We start from the raw sequence: 9,001 nt of genomic DNA, 5'->3' as shown, positions 1-9,001 counted from the left end.
GCCCTCTACCCTGGCTGTGGAGGTATACAAGCTCCCACAGACACCTGGTGGGAGGGTTCTCCTGCATGTAGGGGCGAGTCTCCTCTATGCTGGCTGTGGTGGTATATGAGCTCCCACTGACATCCCGGTGGGAGGGGTCTCCCATCAGCAGGGGCAAGTACTTTCTACCCTGGCTGTGGTGGCATAAGAGCTTCTGCCGAAAGCCAGGTTGGAGGTGTCTCCCACCTAGATGGGCGAGTCTCCTCTACCCTGGCTAAGGCACTATACAAGTTCCCCAGGACACCAGGTGGGAGGCATCTCCTGCCTGGAGGGGCGAGTCCCCACCACCCTGGCTTCAGCGGCATAGGAGCTCCCACCCCCAACCAGGTGGGAGGCTCCTGCGTGAAGGGGCAAGTCCCCTCAACCATGGCTGAGGAGGTATAAGTTCCCCCTATTACCCCCAGAAGGGAGGGATATCCCGCCTGGAGGGGCGAGTCACTTCTACCTCAGCTGTAGGTGTATATCACACCCTTATTGCTGTACGCCCATGTGAGAGGGTTCTTCCGCCAGGAAGGGTGTGTCCCCTTTACCTTGGCTAAGACGGTATAGGAGTTACCCCTATTCCCAGGTGGGAGGTGTCTCTGGCCTGGAAGTGTGAGTCTCTTCTACCCTGGCTGCCAGGGTATTTGAGCTCCACCTGACAACCAGGTGGGCGTGGTCTTCTGCCTGGAGAGGGGAGTCCTCTCTACCCTGGCTGCAGCTGTTAAGGAGCTTCCCCTGATACCCAGGTGGGAGTGGTCTCGAGCCTAGAAGGGTGACTTTCCTCTATCCTGGCTGAGGGGTTTACCAGCTCTCCCAGACACATAGGTGGGAGGGGTCTCCTGCTTGGAGTTTGAGTCTCCTCTATTCTGGCTGCTGGGGTATACATGCTCTCCACCCCATACCAAGATAGGAGGGGTCTCACGCCTTAAGTGTTGAGTCCTCTCTACTGTGGCTGCAGTGGTATACTCTCTCAACCTGACACCCAGGTTGGATGGGTCTCTCACCTGGAGGGGCCAGTCCACTCTACCCTGGCTGCTGTGATAAAGGATCTCCCTCTTCCACCCAGGTGAGAGGGTCTCTGGCCTGGAGAGGCTAGTCCCCTCTACCCTGGCTGCAGTGGTATAGAGTTCCCCCCCTACAGCCAGGTGAGAGGGGTCACTGATTGGAGGGACAGTCCCCTCTAAACTGGCTGTGGAGGTATAGGAGCTCACCAGACACACATGTGGAAGGGGGTCTCCCAACTGTAAGTGCAAGTCCGCTCTGCCCTGGTTGCAATGGTATAGAAACACCCCCTGATACCCAGGTGGAAGGGGTCTCCCGCCTAGAGGTGGGAGTCCCTACTACCCTGGCTTCAGCGATATAGGAGCTCCCCAGGACACCCAGGTGGAAGGAGTCTCCCTCCTGGAGAAGAGAATCCATTCTGCCCTGGCTGCAGTGGTATGAAAGCTCCCCCAAAGACCTAGGTGGGAGAGGTTTCCTTCCTGGAGGGGTGAGTCCCCAATAACCTGACTGCAGTGGTATAAGAGCTCCATACACACACCTAGGTGGGAGGGTCTCCCACCTGAAGGGTCGAGTCCCCTCAACCCTAGCTGCAGGAGTATGAGAGACCCCTCCTACCCCCAGGAGGGTGGGATCTCCAGACTGGAGGGGTGATTCGCTGCTACTCCATCTGCAGGTATATAAGATTCCCCCCTCGCCAGACACCTATGTGGGAAGAGTCTTCCACCTGGCTGGGCGATTCCCCTCTACCCTGCCTAAGGCAGTATAGGAGTTACCCCCATTCCCAGATGGGAGGTGTCTTTCGCCTGGAGGTGCAAGTCGCCTCTACCCTGGCTTCTGGGGTATATGAGCTCCACCTGACACCTGGTGGGAGGGGTCTTCTGCCTGGAGGGTGAGACCTCTCTACTCTGGCTGCAGTGTTTAAGGAGCTTCCCCTGACACTCAGGTGGGAGGGGTCTCCCACCTAGAGTGGTGACATCCCTCTGTCCTGGCAGAGAGGGTGTACCAGAACTCCCAGACACCCAGGTGGGAAGGGTCTCCTGCTCTGTGGGGTGAGTCCCCTTTATTCTGACTGCTGTGGTATAGGAGCTCCCCTACCATACCAAGATGGGAGGGGTCTCTCACCTGTAAGGGAAAGTCGCCTCTACCCTGGCTGAGGTGATTTACTAGCTTTCCCTGACACCCAGGTTTGATGGGTCTCCCCACTGGAAGGGCGAGTTCCCTGTACCATGGCTTCTGCGGTAAAGGATCTCACCCTGACACCCAGGTGGAAGGGGTCTCATGCCTGGAACAATGAGTCCCCTCTACCCTGGCTTTGGCAGTAACAATGTCTCCCAGACACCCAGGTGGGAGGGGTCTCACACCTGGAAGGGCAATCCCCCTATACCCTAGGTAGGGTGGTATACAAGAACCCCACTACACACAGGCGGGAGTGGACTTCTGCATGGACCGGCGAGTCCCCTTTACCCTGGCTTTGGTGGTATACAAGCTCTCTGGAAACCCAGGTGTGAGGGGCATCCCAGATAGTTGGGCGATTCTTCTCTACTTTAGCTCTTGCTATATAAGAGCTCTCAGTACACCCATGAGGGATGGTTCTTCCGCCTGCAGGTGCATGTTCCCTCTACACAGGCTGTGCCACCATAGGAGCTCCCCCAACACTCAAGTGAAAGGTGTCTCCTGCCTGTAGGGTTGGGCCCCCTCTACCCTGACTGCTGCAGTAATCAAGCTCCCCCAGACACCCAGGTGGGTGGGGTCCCATGATTAGAGGGGTGAGTCCCCTCTTCCCTGGCTGCGGAGGTATAAAGAGCTCAACCAGACACCCAGTTGGGAAAGGTCTCACGACTAGAAGGGCTAGTCTACTCTACTCTGGCTGCAAAGGTATAGGAACTCCCCCTGACACGCAGGCGGAAGGGGTCTCCCTCCTGGAGGGGCGAGTCTCCTCTCCCCAGGCTGCAGCAGTATAATAGCTCCCCCTGAAAACTAGATGGGAGAGGTCTCCTGCCTGGAGGGAAGAGTCCCCTCTACCCTTGCTGTGGCGGTATATGATATCCCTCTGACACACAGGTGGGAAGGGTCTCCCAACTGGAGCAGCAAGTCCCCACTACCCTGGTTGTGGAGGTATACAAGCTGCCCCAGATACCCCGGTGGGAGGGTTCTACTACATGGAGGGGCAAGTACCCTCTATCCTGGCTGTTGTGGTATATGAGCTCCCATTGACACCCTGGTGGGAGGGATCTCCCACCGGGAGGGGCAAGTACTTTCTATCATGGCTAGAGTGTTATATGAGGTCCAGATGACAGACAGGTTGGAGAGGTTTCCCGCCTGGATGGGCAAGCCTCGTCTACCCTGTGTAAGGTGGTCTACAAGTTCCCTGCAACACCCTGGTGGGAGGGGACTCCTGTGTGGAGGGGCGAGACCCCACTACTCTGGCTGCAGTGTATATGTGCTCCCCCCACTCAGTTGGGAGGGTCTCCCGCCTGAAGGGGTGAGTCCACTCAACCCTTGCTTCGTGGGTATAAGAAACCCCTCGTGTCCCCAGTAGGAGGGGTCTCCAGCCTGGAGGGGCGAGTCACTGCTACCCAAGGTGGAGGTGTATACAATCCCCCCTCACCAGATACCCATGTGGGGGGAGTCTTCCGCCTGGAGTGGTGAGTCCCCTCTACCCTGGCTAAGGTGATATAGGATTTACTCCCATTCCCAGGTTGGAGGTGTTTCTTGCCTGGAGGTGTGAGTTGCCTCTACCCTGGCTGCTGGGATATATGAGCTCCACCTGACACAGAGGTGGGGGGGGGTCTTCCACCTAGAGGAGCTTCCCCTGACACCCACTTGGGACTGGTCTCCCACCTAGAAAGGTGACTTCCCTCTACCCAGAATGCAGGGTTTTACCTTCTCTCCCAGACACCCATGTGGGAGGGGTCTCCTGCTTAAAAGCCTCTATTATGGCTCCTGTGGTATAGGAGATCCCCCCTACATACCGAGATTGGAGGGGTTTCCCTCCTGAATCAGCATGTCCCCTATACCGTGGCTAAGGCCATATAGGAGTTACCTGCATTCCCAGGTGGGAGGTGTCTCTCACATGGACTTGCGAGTCGCCTCTTCCCTGGCTGCTTGGGTGTATGAGCTCTTCCTGACACCCAGGTGGGAGGGTTCTTCTGCCTGGAGGGGAAAGTCCCCTCTACACTGGCTAAGGCAGTATAGGAGTTACCCCCATTCCCAGGTGGGAGGTGTCTCTCACATGGACGTGCGAGTTGCCTCTACCCTGGCTGTTTGGCTATATGAGCTCCACCTGACACCCAGATGGGAGGGATTTTCTGCCAGGAGGGGTGAGTTTCCTCTAACCTGGTTGCATTGGTTAAAGAGCTCCCCCTCCTGACACACAGGATATAGGGTTCTCCAGCCTAGAAAGTTGACTTCCCTCTACCCTAGCTGCAGGGGTTTACCAGCTTTTCCAGAGACCCAGTAAGGAGGGGTCTCCTGCTTGGAGGGGTGAGTCCCCTCTATTCTGGCTTCTGTGGTATAGAAGCTCCCTCCCCTCCAGAATACCAAGATGGGAGGTATCTCCTGCTGAAAGGGGCAAGTCCCCTCCACCCAGGCTCTGGAGATACATGAGCTCTCCCCCACAGCCAGGGGGGAGGGGTCTCCTGCCTTGAGGGGCAAGTCCCATCTATAATGTCTGTCTCCCACCTGGAGGGGCGAGTTCCAGCAGTCCCTGGCTGCAGCTGTATACCTGCTTCCCCCAAGACCCTGGTGGGAGGAGTCTCCCGCTTGGAGGGGCAAACACCCCCTACTCTGGCTAAGGCGGAATATAAGCTTGCCCTGGCACCAAGATGGTAGGGGTTTCTCGCCTGGAGAAGCATGTTCACTCTACCCTGGATGCAGGAGTATGAGTTTCCCCTGACACACAGGTGGGAGGTGTCTTCCACCTGGAGGTGCGTGTCCCCTCTAACCTGAATCTGGTGGTATAGGAGCTCCCCCTGACACCCAGGTTTTGGGGTATCCTGACTGGAAAGACGAGTTCCCTCTACACTCGCTGCTGTGGTATAGAAGTTGCCCTGACAACCAGGTGTGAGGAGTCTCCAGCCTGAAGGTTAGAGTCCCCTCTACCCTGCCTGTGGTTGTATAGGTGCTCCCCCTGACAAACAGGTGGAAGGGATCTCATGCCTGGAGGGGCAAGTCCCCTCTTCCTTGGCTGAGGCAGTATAAGAGCTCCCCCTGACACAGAGGTAGGAGGGGTCTCTCACCTTGACAGGTGAGTCCCCTCTATCCTGGCTGGGGAGGTATATAAGCTCACCTCCAACACCCAGGTGGAAGGGGTCTCTTTGCTGGAAGGGCAAGAGTCCACTCTACATTGGCTGCTGCCATATAAGAACTCCCAGGACACCCAGGTGGGAGAAGTCTCCCACCTGTATGGGCAATTCCCCTCGACCCTGGCTGCAGTGGTATAAGAGCTCCACCTGAAACCCAGGTGGGAGGGGTCTCCCACCTGGAAGAGCAAGTCCCCTCTGCCCTGGCTAACGTGAAATACAAGCTCACCCTGGCACCAATATGGGAGTGGTCTCTCTCACCTGGAGGAGCATTTCCACTCTACCCTGGCTGCAGCAGTATATGAGTTTACCCTGACACCCAGGAGGGAGGTTGCTTCCACCTGGAGGGGCGAGTCGACTCTCCCCTAGCTGCCGCTGTATAGGAGCTCAATCAGACATCCAGGTGAGAGGGGTCTCCTGCCTAGAGGGGCGAGTCCCTTCTACCCTTTGCTGCAGTAGGAGCTCCCCCAGACACCCAGGTGGGAGGGGTCTTCCTCCTGGAGGGGCAAGTCAGCTCTCCCCTGGCTGCTGCTGTATAGGAGCTCCCCCATACATCCAGGTGAGAGGGGTCTCCTGCCTAGAGGGGAGAGTCTCTTCTACTCTGGTTACAGTGGCGTAGGAGTTCCCCCAGACATCCAAGTGGAAGGAGTCTGCGGCAAGGAGGGTCGATTCCCCTCTACCCTGGATATGGCAGTATACGAGCCCCCCCACCATACCCATGTGGGAGGGGTCTCCAATATAGAGGGGCAAGTCCCCTGTACCCTGGCTGCTGAAGTATATGAGCTCCCCCTGACACCCTGGTGGGAGAGGTCTCCTGCCTGGAGGGGCAAATACACTCTACCTTGGATGCTGTAGGTGGAGTCACCCACCTGGAGGGGCGAGTCCCCAATATCCTGGATACAGTGGTATATGAGCTCATCCACCCACACCCAGGTGTGCGGTAGTCTCCTGCCTGGAGGGGCGAGTCCCCTCTACCCTGGCTGGTGCAGTATACTAGCTCCACGCGATACCATGGAAGGTGGGGTCTCCTGCCTGGATTGTTGAGTTTCCTCTACCCTTCCTGTGGCGATATAGGAGCTCCCCTTGAAACCCAGGTTCAAGGTGTCTCCCGCCTGGAGGGGCAGGTACCCTCTACTCTGGCTGTGGTGGTATAAGATTTTCCCCTGACACCCAGGTGGGAGAGGTATTTGCCTGGAAGTGTGATTCCCCTCTACCAGGGCTGTGGCAGGATAAGAGTTCCCCCTGACACCCTGGTAGGAAAGGTATCCCGCCTAGAGCAAGGAATCCCCTCTACCCTAACTGTACAGGTATACAGGCTTCCCCAGGTACCCAGTTGGGTGGGTTAAGCTGCCTGGAGGAGTGAGTCCCCTCTATCCTGGCTTTCATGGTATACAAGCTATACAAGACCCCAGCTTCACTCTAGCCTAGGCTGATAAAATGGGTCCTGCAGTGCACTGACCCCTGCCAATCTCTGTATGCTGGTATCCCTTCACAGTACCCTCTTTTCCCCTCATTGGTCCAGGTTCCTGTCTGAGGATCTACTCACATGGGGCAGAGGAGCGGAATTGGCTGGTCTATGCACCCTGAATGCTTTCTACGGGAAACACAGCCCTGTCAGTCACCTTAGTTCCCTTCACTGACTGTACCTTGAGGGCTGGCAGTTAACATTGGACTTGCTCCAACCCAGCCCTGAGGGATATCCTCCCTTCCCTTCCCTGCCCTCTGGACTTGCATGCTTCCCCTACCACAATCCAGCCCTCCCTAATCCTGACCCTTTGTACTCCAGTCTCCAGGCCTGGGTGCTCCTCTGAGCCTCTGACCATGTTCCTCATGTCCCTTGGCCTAGCATAGAGTCTCTTCATGTTTGGTCTGACCTGGGGGCCCCCTTACTTGGTCCCCCCAGCAGGCTCTGCTATGTGCCCCTTGCACTTCCCTCTATCTTCTGGTCTTCACGCAGCTCCAACCTCCCTTCCCTTCACACTTTTTCCTGGCACTTGCATGTCTCCTTTTCCTTGGGTCCCTCAGGACAATCAGTTGGGTGGGTCTCTTGCCTGGGGGCGTGTTTGGGTCATTTCTCTAGCCCTACAATGCACCCACCATGACCTCCTTCTGTGCCCTCCATTTGCCCTCCTCCTGGCCCCTTCCCTTGTGTAGCCTCCTTTGCCAGGTCCCTGGCCCTGGATTAAAATATCAGCCAGGGATAAAAGAGTTCTGCCCCTCATCTGGGTCCCTTGCTCTCTCTGAGTGCTTGGTCCTCCACCAGGGACCCTGACACCAGGAAGTGACCCTGGGCCTGTAGCCTGATTGCCCCCTGCTGGATACTCTTCCCTACCAAATATTGTCCAGTGTCCTGAGCCCCCTGCTCAAGCCCTGGCTCTTGGCTCTCTGTTCCCTGGCCTGGTTCCTCACCTGAGCCTCTGGTGGCCCTTCTTGCTCACTGCTTTTGTGGCCATTGTCTGAGGGCCTGTGGCTGGGGCTGCTTCCCTTCTCACCTTGGCTTCCCTTTACTACAGTACATAGTGCAGGCCTGCCTTCTTGGCCCAGTTTTCCCATCTCTCCCCTTGCCTGGGCTCCTTGATAGGGTCCTGGCCCCCTCCAAACCCACACCTGTCATGGGGTCCTTCAGGCTGTGCCCTCCTTTGGCCCTCCTGTATTTTCTGTCTCTGACACACCCACTTTCCTTATGCTCTTCCCAGGATGCTCAGGAGGGCCAGGCTACTTGATCTGGTCTCTTGGCCCTGGGGGCTCCTCTTAGGAAAACGTAGGCCTGTCCCTTACCTTGGCCTGGGGCCTCCCTCGGACCCTGCTCCTGACCCCTGACACTCTGCAGTGATCCTGGGCCTTGAGCCCGTCTCCCCCACCTCCCACTCGACTTTCTCCCCTCATGATGCTCCCCCTCTGTGTTTATTTTCATTCACCCAGGCCCAGGTGCTAGCACTTGGCTCTCCATTACTGGGTCCGACTCCTTACTTGAGACGCTGGCTACCTTTCTTGAAGATCCTTTCTGTTGGGAAAAGTATAAACGGCAGCCATACCCCAGAGAAAAAAACCCCAACATGGCGCCTAAGCACCTCTTCTTCCTACCTTCTTCTTTTCTGCAGTGGCGCGAAAAGTTCCCGCCCATGTGAACTTTCCCGCCAGCGCCAATTTCAAATCTCGCTGGCGGGGAACATTAGCCCCAATGAGAACTAATTCCTGGGCTCCGGAGCTGATATCTGAAAGAACTTGTCGATAAATGGGTTGCCTGCCATTTATTTAAACCCTACCATCTCCCCCTTAGTTCTATATAAGCACACTGCTTTTTGCAATAAAATTGGAATTCTCCCGGCGAAGTGTCTTTGCGTGGGGAATTCTTTCATTCTGGTGCCGTGACTCGGATACGGGTGAGCTCTTTCCAACAAGAGCCCCGTCCCCCGCTCCGCCGAGACACTCCGCCCTGGTCCGCTCTTTTCAGACTCCGGCTGCCTGCACTCACCACTGATCTGGCATGGTAAGGATCCCCTGACCCCGGCTCCCAACTCCCTTCGGACTATCGCTGGATTTGTGACCGTGATAGTCCAGCACACTCCAGACCCCCGGTGGGGGGAGGGAATCCACCCCACTAAGACCTTTACTGGTTGAAGTGGACCCTCTGGTGATCCGTTTCCCTTTGGGGCGTGAGGCTTCTGAGTTTACAC

The sequence above is a fragment of the Marmota marmota genome, unplaced genomic scaffold (genome assembly GCF_001458135.2).
Source record: "Marmota marmota marmota unplaced genomic scaffold, marMar, whole genome shotgun sequence".
Lineage (NCBI taxonomy): Eukaryota > Metazoa > Chordata > Mammalia > Rodentia > Sciuridae > Marmota > Marmota marmota.
The sequence above is the reverse complement of the archived record's forward strand: the minus strand, read 5'-3'. Positions refer to the sequence as shown.